This window comes from Mytilus trossulus, chromosome 10 (genome assembly GCF_036588685.1).
Source record: "Mytilus trossulus isolate FHL-02 chromosome 10, PNRI_Mtr1.1.1.hap1, whole genome shotgun sequence".
Classification (NCBI taxonomy): domain Eukaryota; kingdom Metazoa; phylum Mollusca; class Bivalvia; order Mytilida; family Mytilidae; genus Mytilus; species Mytilus trossulus.
This window is the reverse complement of record NC_086382.1, coordinates 53,519,018-53,534,126: the sequence shown is the minus strand read 5'-3', so window position 1 is coordinate 53,534,126 and position 15,109 is coordinate 53,519,018. Positions and strand designations below refer to the sequence as shown.

Below are 15,109 nucleotides of genomic sequence, written 5' to 3'. Positions count from 1 at the left end.
CTTCTCAATTAAAGGAGTAGGTCCAGTAACGGACCCCCTTTTGGCCCCAAAAAATAGCAATTTTACAAAATTGTTAAAATATAAACTGTTAGTTATTTATTGTACAGTAGAATGCTTCTGTTAAATAAATATGGGTGTTTTTGACAATACAATGCACATATATCAGGTACTAGCACCATTAAGTCATGCTAAATTACTGAAATCTTCACAATTCTAGCATTTTTAGTTATTTTTTTTACTGTTTTCGTGTATAACGAAAGTGGCCGCATTCGTGTTCATCCTTAACATTAAAATGTAAGTTTCGTTTTATGATAATACATAACATATATAAATATTGAGGATGAACACGGATGCGGCCACTTTCATTTTTTACGAAAACCATCTGGAAAGTGAAATTTTTCGGCATATTTGGTAGATTTTTCATAATTGAGCTTGAACCGGGTCGTTTTTAATGACAAAATCAATTAAAATCTTTCACGCAAACTAATTGATTCAAATGAAATAGACACTTAAGTTTAAAAAGTGGTCAAAATCTTTCGTCAGATGAACCTGAAATTTGAGGCCAAAATCGGTCCTTTGTCAGAAGAATAAATAACTTGACAAACGTACAAATGTAGTGCGAGTCATTTTCTGGGCATTTTCGATTCTCGGCTTTCGATTGTTTGGATTCGACTACATAGGGTGCGTTCGAAAGTTCTTTAAAAATAAAACGGAAAATAATAGGGTCGTCACCAGAATTGACTTTCTATTTTAGTCGATGTTGCAAAAACATTTTATGTATTATAAAAATCCTTGTAAATATCATATTTGTGATATTATAAGGTTAAACTGACAGACTTGACAATGATTCAGTTATACACACATAATTTTCTAATTAAATTTTAACAAAAGAAAGGAGGTATATAATATACAAGGTTATAGATATTGTAACCCGGACTGTAACCTCGTATTTGTGCGCATGCGCGATCGGAACTGGGCGGATCCGGTAATTTCTACTTTCACTTTTTGAAAAAAAATCTTCTATGTGGAGATAGATTTGTGTTAGGACTTGAAACTTCAAAACCTATATGGTGAAAAATGTAACAAATCTTGTAAAACGAGAGTGGTTTGATGTTGATGGTAATTTTTCATACACCTTATCAGGGGCGAATCCAGCCATTTCAAAAAGGGGGGTCCAACTATAAGTCACCATTCCAATGCATTGATCGTTAAAAAGGGGGGGGGTCTAACCCCCCTGAACCCTCCCCTGGATCCGCCACTGGACCTTATCACTATTTTTCCGCCATTACTGGATATCACACAGATTGTAGTAAAATTTTGAAGTAAAAAAAAACAACTGAAGCCACAAAGGAAAACTGATTGTCATGATTGTTGTATTCGTCATAAGTTCTATGCAGTCGGGTCATCCAGGATTACCAATAATTAAGGTGTATTCAATATGATAGATAATTGCTATATATCTAGGACCTCACTTGATTTATCTCTTCTGTCACTATATGATATTGGTCGAGGGTGATGCGGCATGTGATACGGATTTTGCCATGTTATATACGCTTTATCATATATTCCACCAGACTTTATATATATGTCACCATACTTTATATATCTGTCACCACACTTTAAATATATATGTCACCAGACTTTATATATCTGTCACCACACTTTATATATCTGTCACCACACTTTTTATATCTGTCACCACATTTTATATATCCGTCACCACACTTTATATATCTGTCACCAGACTTTATATATTTGTCACCATAACATCTGTCACCACACTTTATATATCTGTCACCACACTTTATATATATATGTCACCAGACTCCGTCACAACATTTTATATATTTGTCACAACACTTAATATATATCTGTCACCACACTTTATATTCTGTCACCACACTTTATATATCTATCACCAGACATTATATATCTGTCACAATACTTTGTTTATCTGTCATTACACTTGACATATCCATAACCACACTTTATATATCTATCACTACTTTATATATCTGTCACCACACTTTATATTCTGCCACCACACTTTATATATCTGCCACCACACTTTATATATCTGTCACTGAACTTTCTATATCAGTCACCACACTTTATATATCTGTCATCAAACTTTATATATCAGTCACCACATTTTATATATCTGTCAGCATACTTTATATATCTGTCACCACATTTTATATATCTGTCACCACTCTTTGTATATCTATCACCACACTTTAAATATCTGTCATTACACTTGACATATCCATCACCACAATTTATAAATCTATCATCACTTTATATATCTGTCACAAGACTTTATACATCTATCACCACACTTTATTTATCTATCACCATACTTTATATATCTGTCACCACACTTTATATATCAATCAGCACACTTTATATATCTGTGACCACACTTTTTATATCAATCAGCACACTTTATATATCTGTCACCACACTTTATATATCTATCACCATACTTTATATATCTTTCACCACACTTTATATATCTGTCACCACACTTTATATATCTGTCATTATACTTAACCTATCCATCACCACACTTAATATATCCATCATGTCACTATATATCTATCACTCCACTTTATATATCTGTCACCACACCTTATATATCTGTCACCACACTTAACATATCCATCATCACCCTTCATATATCAATCACCTCACAATATATATTTATCACCTCACTTACTATATCTATCATTACACTTTATATATCAATCAACACACTTTATATATCTGTCACAACACTCTATATATCTGTCATCAGACTTTATATATCTATCACCACACTTTATATATCTGTCACCATACTTAACATATCCATCACCACACTTCATATATCAATTACCTCACTATATATATATATCTATCACCACACTTTATATATCTATCACTATTTTATTTATCTGACACCAGACTTTATATATCTATCACCACACTTTATATATCTGTCACCATACTTTATATATCTGTGTCACTACACTTAACATATCCATGATCACACTATATATATCCATCACCACACTTTATGTATCAATCACCTTACTATATATATCCAGCACCACACTTTATGTATCCGTCACCTCAATATATATTTTTCTATCACCTCACTTTATATATCTATCACTACTTTATAAATCTATCACCACACTTTATATATATGTCACCATTATTTATATATCTGTCACTACACTTTACATATTCATGATCACACTTTAAATATCACTCGCCTATCTATATCTATCTACTCACTTTATATATCTGTCACAACACTCTATATATCTGTCACTAGACTTTATATATCTATCACCACACTTTATATATCTGTCACCACACTTAACATATCCATCACCACACTATATATATCAATCACCTCACTATATATATCTATCACCTCACTTTAAATATCTCTAACTACACTCTATATATATGTCACCAGACTTTATATATCTATCCCCAGACTTTACATATCTGTCACCACTTTTTATATATCTATCACCACAATTTATGTATCTGTCACTACACTTTATTTATCTGTTACCACACTTTATATATCTATCACCACACTTTATAAATGTGTCACCATACTGTATATATATGTCACCACACCATATATATCTGTCACCATACTTCATAAATCTTTCACCACACTTTTTATATCTGTCACCACAAATTATATATACATCACCACACCTTATACACATCACCACACCTTATACACATCACCACATCTTATATATCTATCACCTCACTTTATATATCTATCACATACTTCAAAAACCAAATACCTCACTGTGACCAAACTTTATACATCTATCACCACACTGTTCATTTATCACTACACTGTTCATCTGTCACTACACATTATATATCTGTCACCAGACTTTATATATCTATCACCACACCTTATATATCTGTCACCATACTTTAAATATCTATCACTACACATTATATATCTGTCACCAGACTTTATATATCTATCACCACACCTTATATATCTGTCACCATACTTTATATATCTATCACTACACTTAACATATCCATGATCACACTATATATATCCATCACGTCACTACATATATCTATCACCTCACTTTATATATTTATCACAGTAACTACACTTTATATATTTATCACCAAACTAAATATATCTATCACCTCACTCTATATATCTGTCACCACATTTTATGAATCTGTCCCCACACTTTTTATATATATCTATCACCACCCTTCATATATCAATCACCTAACTTTACATATATATCTGTCACCACACTTTATAAATCTGTCATCTTTTTTTATATTTGTCACCACACATTAAATTTACATCACCTCATATATCTGTCACCACACCTAATATATCAATCACCCCACTTCCTATATCTATCACCACACTTTATATATCTACCTCCACACCTAATATATCAATCACCTCACTTTCTATATCTATCACCACACCTTATATATCAATCACCTCACTTTAGACATTTGTAAGTACACTTTATATATCTTATCACCTCATTTTATGTATCTATCACCACACTTTCTATAACTATCACCACAACTTATATATCAATCACCTCACTTTATACATCTGTTTCTACACTTTACATATTTATAATCTTACTTTCTTTATCTATCACCTCACATTCTGTATCTATCATCTCACTTTCTTTATCTATCACCTTACTTTTTTTATTTATCACCTAAATTTATATTTCCATCACCTCGTATGATATAGCCATCACCACAGTCTATATATTTATCACCTAACATGATATCTTCACTTCATTTATCTATCACCACCTTCTATATACATATCACCTCAATTCAATTTATTTTTTTCTATCCCCATACTTAATATGTTTGGTATATTCTGTTACTGTATAATGCTATCACAACTCTATGTGTATCTGTTAAAACCATGTTTATACCAATTTGAAAATGGATATAAGCATACTAACGATTAATGTATATTTGCAGCAATCTGTGTATGTTTGCTGAAAACTAAAAATGATTCAGTTCGGCACCTATCATTGTAACTATTTGTTTTTCAACATGGTTGATTTTGTTGCACAATCATACACATTTTAATTTTGAAAACTATTATTGTCATGGTAGAAAAGACTAAAAGACTATAGTTTATGTGTGTATCTTTTCAGAAAATTGGTGGGATTCTTATTGCTATAAAGAGATATTTGAAAAACAAACAGAACATATAAAAGCATACCACATGACTGATATCTGTATAGAATATAAATACAGCCTAGGGATATATGTAGGACTGTATCTACATATCTATCACCACTCTGTATCATTAATCACCTTACTGTTTATATCTATCACCACTCTGTATCACCAATCACCAAACTATATCTTTATCACCACTCTGTATCATCAGTCACCCTATTGTATATATCTATCAGCACTCTATATCATCAATCACCTACTTGTATATATCTATCACAACGCTAGATATCTATCCCCACTCTGTATCACCAATTACCACACTGTATATAGCTATCACCTCTCTGTATGTATCTATCACTACTCTGTTTCATCAATCCTCATAGTGTATATATCTTTCACCACTCTGTATCATCAATCACCCTGCTCTTTATATGTATCACCACTGTGTATCATCTTTCACCACACTGTATATATTTTTTACCACTCTATCATTAATCACCACACTGTGAATATTATCACTCTATCATTAATCACCTTACTTTATATATCTATCATCACACTGTATATATTTATCACCACACTATATACATCTATCATCTAACACATCATATGCCACAACACATTATGTATCAATAACCACACTTTATAAATCTATCATCACACTTTATATATCTATCATCACACTTTATACATCTATCACCTAACTGATCATATGTCACAACACTTCATATATCTATCAACACGCTGTATATATGTCACCACACTTTGTATATCTATCACCTCATTCTATATAAGTAAGACCTCATTTTATTAATATACCACCTCTGTTTATATATCTATCACCTTATTCAATATATCTATCAATACAATGTACATCTTTCACTACATTTTATATCTCTATCACCTCACTTTATACATATATCACCACACTGTGTATCTGTCACCACAATGTGTATATCTATCATCTCACTTTATATATCTTTCACCTTTATCTTTCTCCTCATTTTATATATGTATGACATCCCTGAAAATATTTTATTGACCTCACTGTTGATATTTTTTCACCATATTTTATATATGTATCCCCTCCACATATGTATCTTTTAACTAACTGCACTGTTTAAATCAATCACAAGACCATTGATATATATGTCACCACACAGTATATATATATAGATTCTTACATTGGTACCAGTGGATTATCGGATTTATCCAATCGAGATAGTTAAATTATCAATTTTAAAGTCCGAGCCGCCTCGGCGAGGACTTTAAAATTTATAATTTAACTATCGAGATTGGATAAATCCGATAATTCACGAGTAACTATGTAAGAATCTGTTTCTCTAATGATTAAAAAGACATTTTCTTTTTTTGTTAACCGAAAATCCCCCTCGAGTGCCTTTCATATTGCACGAAGTTGTCAATTTCATTAACACTTGTTAACATATTTTGATTCATCCAGTTAGCTAAAAAGGTCATGACCCTTAAAATCATCCAATGATATTCTGAGATCACCGGCAACCACACGTTGATTAAATTTTTTTATACAATGGGTTCGGAAAGCAATAAATTTCCATAGAATTAGAGAAATATATATATCATCCTTTTGTTTATATATCATCACACTGTACATTTGTATATATCTTAATACTATTCTGTGTATTCTTTACCTCACTGTATATACACATAACCCCACTATAACTAAGTTCACACTTATCATCTATCTATATCTATTTATCACCATCTTATCATATTTATAGTAACACAATGATTATATCTATCATCATTCTGTATCTATTTTTCACCAGACTGTATACTTTAACTTGTATATTCTATAAGTGAGAAAAATATACTGGTCAATGTATAATTTACTGTGAAAGGAGATATGCAGATATGCAATGTCCACTGAGATATGTTTGTATAAGCTTGTATACTTATCATGTAGCAATTCTCAAATTCATTATTTATATTTTTGTTCTTCTTACAGAAATACCAAACGACATTTTGCAGGGATTTAGAGGTCATTGCTGAAAATGAAGAAAGAACATGGATACATCTAATTTTAAATGAAATAACAAGAATAGTTAAATGATTTACAACCAAGCAGCACTCAGTTATAGTGATGGTAAAGTATTTTTAGAAAATGATACTTGAAAAAAGATAACTCGAAAAAAGATATATATAGTGTGGTGGTTTATATATTCCTCCATTGCTACAGTCGCTGTATTCATCACCACACTCTCCATATATATCCAAACAGTCTCAATAGGTACCCCATACTATGATTATCTATCACTACAGTCTCAATAGCTACCCCCATACTATGATTATCTATCACTACAGTCTCAATAGCTATCCCCATACTATGATTATCTATCATTACAGTCTCAATAGCTATCCCCATACTATGATTATCTATCACTACACTCTCCATACCAATGCCAACAGTCATTATGTATATATCATAGTAGTATCATAATAGTCTCTATGTATATCTCAGGATAATACAAAAGCTATCCCCTTACTTTATTTACCAATCACCTCACTTTATAGATCAATCACCACACTCTCTATATATATCCCCATACTCTGTATATCTCCCCCCAAAAGTCTCTCTGCATATCTCCACATAATAAACACCTATCACCTTACTTTATTTATCAATCACCTCACTTAATGTATCAATCACCACACTCTCTCTATATATATCCCCATGTCTCTATATCTGCCCCAATAGTCTCTCTGCATATCTCCACACAATAAACCCCTATCATCTTACTTTATTTCTCAATCACCTCACTTTATATATCAATCACCACACACACACTCTCTATATATCTATCCCCAACTCTCTTTATCTACCCCAAAAGTTTATCTTATATCTTCCCATAATAAACACCTATCACCTCACTTTATTTATCACTAACCTTACTGTATATATCAATCAACACACTCTCTCTATATATATCCCCAACTCCCTATATCTGCCCCAAAAATCTCTCAGTATATCTCCTCACAAAAAACACCTGTCATCTTACTTTATTTATCAATCACCTCACTTTATGTATCAATCACCACACACACTCACTATATATCTATCCCCCACTCTCTGTATCTACCCCAAAAGTCTATCTGTATATCTTCACATAATAAACACCTATCACCTCACTTCATTTATCAATCACCTCACTTTATATATCAATCACCAAACTTTCAATATATATCCCAACAGTCTCTATGTTTATGACCAAATAACAAACACCAATCACTTTACTTTATTTATCCATCACCTCACTTTATATATAAATCACCACACACTTTTTATATCTATCCCCACAAAATAAACACCTATCATCTTACTTTATTTATCAATCACCTCACTTTATATATCAATCACCACTCACACACTCTCTATATCTATCCCCACTCTTTTTGTCTACCCCAAAAGTCTCTCTGTATATCTTCACATAATAAACACCTATCACCACACTTTATTAGCAATAACCTCACTTTATATAGCAATCAACACACTCTCTATATATATCCTCATAATCTCTGTGTCACTCACCACACTGTCAATATCTATACACACAGTCTCTATGTTTATGACCACATTATCAACACCTATCACCTTACTTTATTTATCCATCACCTCACTTTATATATCGATCACCACACACTTTCTATATATATCCCCATACTCTCGATATGTATTCCCACAGTCTCTATGTTTATGACCACATCATAAACACCTACCACCTTACTTTTTTTAATCAATCACCTCACTTTATACATCAATCACCACACACTCTCTATATCTATCCCCAAACTCTCTATATCTACCCCCATAGTCTCTATGTTTATGACCAAATAACAAACACCAATCACTTTTCTTTATTTATCCATCATATAATTTTATATATCAATCACCACACACTCTCTATATCTATCCCCATACTCTGGATATGTATCCCCACAGTCTCTATGTTTATGACCACATTATAAATACCTATCACCTTACTTTATTTATCCATCACCTCACTTTATATATCGATCATCACACACTTTATATATATATCCCCATACTCTCGATATGTATCTCCACAGTCTTTATATTAATGACCACATCATAAACACCTATCACTTCATTTTATTTATCAATCACCTCACTTTATACATCAATCACCACACACTCTCTATATCTATTACCCACTCTCTATATCTACCCCAACAGTCTCTATGTATATTTCTACATATTAAACACCTTTACTTTATTGATCAATCACCTCACTGTACATTTTCACCTCAATTTATATATTATTTCTATCACACCACTGGGTATATCTTTCAAAGCCCTATTTATATCATTTTAAAAGTAGATATGAGCATGATAATAATCCACCGTTTTGTACAGAAATCTGTTTATGTTTATTTAGATTTTAAACTTAAAATGACTCAATGTGACACCTCACTGTTATTATTTTTTTTCTTCAGAAAAATGAAACTAGATTTTTGAAAGATAGAACATAGAAGAAAAGGAAAAGGTAATCTTCATTGAAATTAAAAGTATTACTCATAGTTATCAAAGGTACCAGGATAATAATTTAGTACGCCAGACGCAAGTTTCTTCTACATAAGACTCATCAGTGACGCTCATATCAAAATAGTTAAAAACCAAACAAATACAAAGTTGAAGAGTATTAAGGATCCAAACTTCCAAAAAGTTGTGCCAAGTACGATAAAGGTAATTTATGCCTGGGATAAGAAAAAATCAAAGTTTTGCAAACAGGAAATTTATAAAAAATGACCAAATAATTGATATTCATATCAACACCAACACTTTACTCTTTACATATGTATGTTAAGAGTTAATTAGCAAAGTATTATACATATGTATGTAAAGAGTTAATTAGCAAAGTATTATACATATGTATGTAAAGAGTTAATAAGCAATTAAACAATCCTGGTTGAAATGAAATAATTTAAAAGAAATTATTTTTAAAGAATACCTGCTCCAACATATCGTGCAATATTTTATGTAAATATCATGTCAGATATCGTTTCAATAAAAGTAGCAAATATGGTATACTAACTGTCAGTCAAAGATTCTAACATTCAAGATGAGTAAACCTTAAAAATATATTGTTTCAGTGTTATTGTACTTGTAACTAGGTCTACATAATACTTCTGCTGGCACACACACAATGTATATACCACCACATATTATATATCTAGTATAATTATGGCCACATATAATATATCTACCGCCACACATAATTAATCACCACACTACATAAATCATTCTTCACAGTCTGTGTATTTATCACCACAATATATTTGTCTATCACCACACTGTGGTCTATCACCACACTATTGTCTTTCACCACACTATGTTTGTCTATCACCACACTGTTGTCCATTACCACACTGTTGTCCATTACCACACTATTGTCTTTCACCACACTATGTTTGTCTATCACCACACTGTTGTCCATTACCACACTGTTGTCTTTCACCACACTATGTTTGTCTATCACCACACTATGTATGTCTATCACGACACTAAGTCTGTCTATCACCACACTATGTTTGTCTGTCACCATGCTATGTTTGTATATCGCCACACTATGTTTGTCTATCACCACACTTTGTTTGTCTATCACTTGAGTATGTTTGTCTATCACCACACTATTGTCTATCACCATGCTTTGTTTACCTATCACCACACTATGTATGTCTATCACTTCAGTATGGTTGTCTATCACAACACTTTATATTTTAATCATCACAGTTTACATATTCACCAACACATTCTTATAATCAATACTTGATAAAAAGAAATAGTTATGATGAAGCCTTGTTTTTCTCACATTGTCATTTCATAAAACAAAAAGGTAACTCATTTGAGTCATGGTTCTATGTAAAGTCATAATTTTAACTTTTCATTTAAATGATTGGTCTCACAAAAGAATTGTATTTCTGCATTACAAATTTTACAATTGGATACAATCTTGGGATTATGTTCTGTTTTTGCACTGATGAAACACTCCTCTTTATTCTTAGATGGAAAATAAATAACAACTGTTTGAGGCATTGAAATTCTGTATTGTATTGGAATAATTATTTATTCAACTGAACCATATATTATTTTGTAGGTTAAAGATTTAGTGCCGGCCACACAATTAAGAAAGAATACGAACAAGAATTCTTTACAGAACAGGGGAGACTATTTTACTGTGCTTAGATCTGTGTTTTTGTTATAATTAATTAATATTGTAATTCGTTCTTGGATAACATATCTGCAATGTGGAGGACAACTGAACTGTGTTCTTATATATTGAAGACGTGCCATGATTTAAAATGCATTTAAGATGAACTTTTTACTACTCGGAAAATGGTTATCATTAAAGTAACAAACATAGAATTCATTTACATGAATACATTTTATATTCTATGTATAAAATGTTATATCTAAAAGGTGAAAGTAAACAGATTCCTGGCTGTTTAAAATCAAATGAAAACAGTTTTATTGTGTAGTTAAGAATGTATATACGTTGTTCATGCATTTATGTATTGGAATATCTAGAATTGTACAATGTATTGAGTTTAGTGGATCTTTCGTTCTATGTTATTTAGGTTTTATTTTCATAAAATAAAAGTTCTAAAATTTAATCAATACTTTTACTTTGTATCAATGTGACAATTTTCCAGCAACAATCCTATATGATTGCTTTTCTGTATATATAATGAAATTCCTCATCTCTTTATTGACAAGAAATAAATATTGCTAGTGTCTATGATGATGATAAGAAAATGTAAACAGTCTTATGATATGGAGACTTGGAAAATCTTGAAATAATTGTATATGAAGCTCATAAAATAGAGTCATTGGTTTCCGAAAATATTCAGATTATTCCAGAGGGAACATCTACAATCTTTTATATGCACATTTCATATGCTATCGACTGTTAGACATGCATAGGTACTTTAGTCAGGGTGAAATATATCCAAAAGACACTTATAGAGTAGGCTGTATGTGTTGAAATTCTCCATGAAAATTTATTCAGTAGGCTGCAAGTGTCAACCTTTGAGGACATCTACAATGCTTCATACACATTTGATATTTTACTAACTGCAAGGGATATATAGGTACATTGGTAAGGATGAAATCTTTCCAAAAACATTTATACAGTAGGCTGCAAGTGTTGATATTTGAGAGGGAAAATCTACAATTCTTCATACATTTTTGGTATTTTCCCAACTGCAAGAGATATATAAAAGAGGAACGAAATATACAAGAGGAACAGTCAAACTCATAAATAGAAAATCTGAAGTACATTAGTAAGGATCAAATCTTTCCATAAACCTTTATGCAGTAGGCTGCAAGCGTTCATATTTGAGATAGATCATCTACAATCCTTCATACACATTTTGTATTTTACTGACTACAAGACATATAAAAAACAAATATGAAATATTTCCAGGAAAATTATAAAGCTGTGGTTTGTGCTCATAGTTGAAGGCCGTATGGTGACCTTAAGTTGTTATTTTCTGTGTCGATTTGGTCTCTTGTGGAGAGTTGTCTCATTGGCAATCATACCATATCTTCTTTTCTTATAATTAGGAGGATGTAAGTTGATATTTGAGAAGGAACATCTACAATCCTTCATATATAGATATAACCAGATGTGATATGAGACAAATCTCAATTCAAGTCCCAACTTTAAGAGTAACCAATTATAACATGTTTAAGTCAAAGTTCGGTCTTCAACACAGAGTTTTGGCTCACACCGAACGGCAAGTTATATAGGGCCCAAACTCATTAGTGTGAACCATTCAAACGGGAACACAAACGAATTTATCTAAATGAATAAACGAGAAACACTTATGAACCACGTTAACAAACAACAACCACTGAACATCAGGTACCTAATGAGGACAGGCGAATAACAAATGCAGCGGAATTATTTTTTTTGATAGGTACCAAGCTTAACCCTTAACTTAACAACAGTGACATCACAACATAGAAAGACTCACTATGAAACATGAATTAAAATGGGTTAACTTACTCAAAAGACATATAACCACAAACTTGAATGTATACACTGAACGAATGAGTTTGATATATGCCACAATGATAATACAAAATCATTATAATGAGGGATTATATGTTAAACAATTTCACATGGTTAACCATAACCTTTATTGTAAAGGATCACGTTTGGGAGTTTACCGACTACAGGAGCTATATAGATACTTGGGTATAACTGAAATCTATCAATGTACATTTATACAGTAGCTATTTGCTTGAATTCGAAAAACAACACCTACAATCCTTTGTGTACATTTGATATAATACAAATTGCAGGATTATGGTCAGAATTTGTGAATCTGCACAAACTATCGTATCGTTTATGTTGGCACCACCCACAAAACGTAAATCGTTAGTTCTTTATCTGTAATTGTATCTTCAAGTTGTCTTTGTGTTTACTTTTGTAGGACATGTATCTGCTCATTATATAACTCGTTGTAATTATCACCATCTACTCTAAAACTCCTAACCGAAATGAAATAATCTTTTGGCATAATGTTAACTTTCTAATGTTGTAGTGCAATTTATATTGTAGTAGATTTTTGGGTCAGCATTGTATGTGGGTTTCATTACCGAAGCATGAACGTATTTTACAATTATAGGTTTATTTGAGAGATACACAGTGTTAAGGATTTGTATAGTGAGAAGGATTTTGCGGTTTATACAAATTCTTGCCAATATTTATCCATAAATTCTGAAAACCCTTTATTACAATAATTTATACCTTCTCATAATCTTAACCATTTTAACCATATAATCTTTAAGCATCTCATTCTTTTATCAGATTTTTTATAGCGTATACTTTATACACTTGGAGATACACTTATATTCCCATGAAAAGCCTGAAATTAACAGATACGCAAGCTCAAAATATAATTGTAGTTATCTTTAAGGTAAATTAGTTTTGGCATGACTTATATCTCAATTATTATATAAATTAGGTTAAATCTTAAGTAGTTGATATACAGTTACACGAAATTAAGGCTGTTCTCTCAGTCGTATTGATTTAAATCAAGAAAGGATTTGTCTTCAGAATAACCGATATTGCTTCAATTTAATACGCCGTTTCAGACTGTGTTCCCTTTTTGAATAGCAGGTACACTTGTTCCAAGTTGGGGAGTAATTTTTAATCAATTATGCGACAGTTATATCAGTGGTCCATATAGCACTTAACCCTTTTTCAACATGGTATTGAAAAGTCCAACATTATAGGTGTAAATCATATGTTAGCTGGTGTTCGCACATCAAACTTCAAGATCATTTAAGATCGACAGGTTATAGTTTTTAAAGTATCATCATTCATCGAAACATTTAACAGAGTGTTGTAAGCAATTAAGATATTTTCTTCATTCCATTGTAAAATATGTTATAAATCTGAACATCGGACAGACGCTTAATTAATTTTTAGTCAAACAAATGTGTTAATGCTACCTCCATTTCTATGATTACTGATAGAATAACTGAATGCAAACAAACAGAAAAATATATTGAAAACTTCTTCAAATCTTGTATCTTGTATGTTTTAACAAATAACAAAGTTTAGTCATATATTTTTTTTAAAGTTTATTCATATGTATCATGACAAATGTACACGTATCAAGTTCAACGTCTAACTAATTTTACTACTGACTTCTGTGCGTGAAATATTCGTCGCTGGGCGATGACCATTTATTCTAAAACAGTTGTTGGCATGACACGGGTTGAAAATGCCTGTACCAAGTCAGGAATATGACAGTTCTTGTCCATTCGTTTTTGATGCGTTTTGTTATTTGATTTTGCCATGTGATTATGGGCTTT

At 31.5% G+C, this 15,109-nt stretch overlaps 1 long non-coding RNA gene across 1 annotated transcript; it reads left to right on the top strand.

Moving 5' to 3' along the window:
- The first annotated feature begins 1,009 nt into the window (after window positions 1–1,009).
- On the top strand, window positions 1,010–11,892 carry LOC134687628 (uncharacterized). Its single transcript, XR_010101783.1, has 4 exons — window positions 1,010–1,119; window positions 7,208–7,345; window positions 9,715–9,764; window positions 11,376–11,892. It is a non-coding gene; the product is annotated as an uncharacterized LOC134687628 (long non-coding RNA).
- Window positions 11,893–15,109: the final 3,217 nt, after the last annotated feature.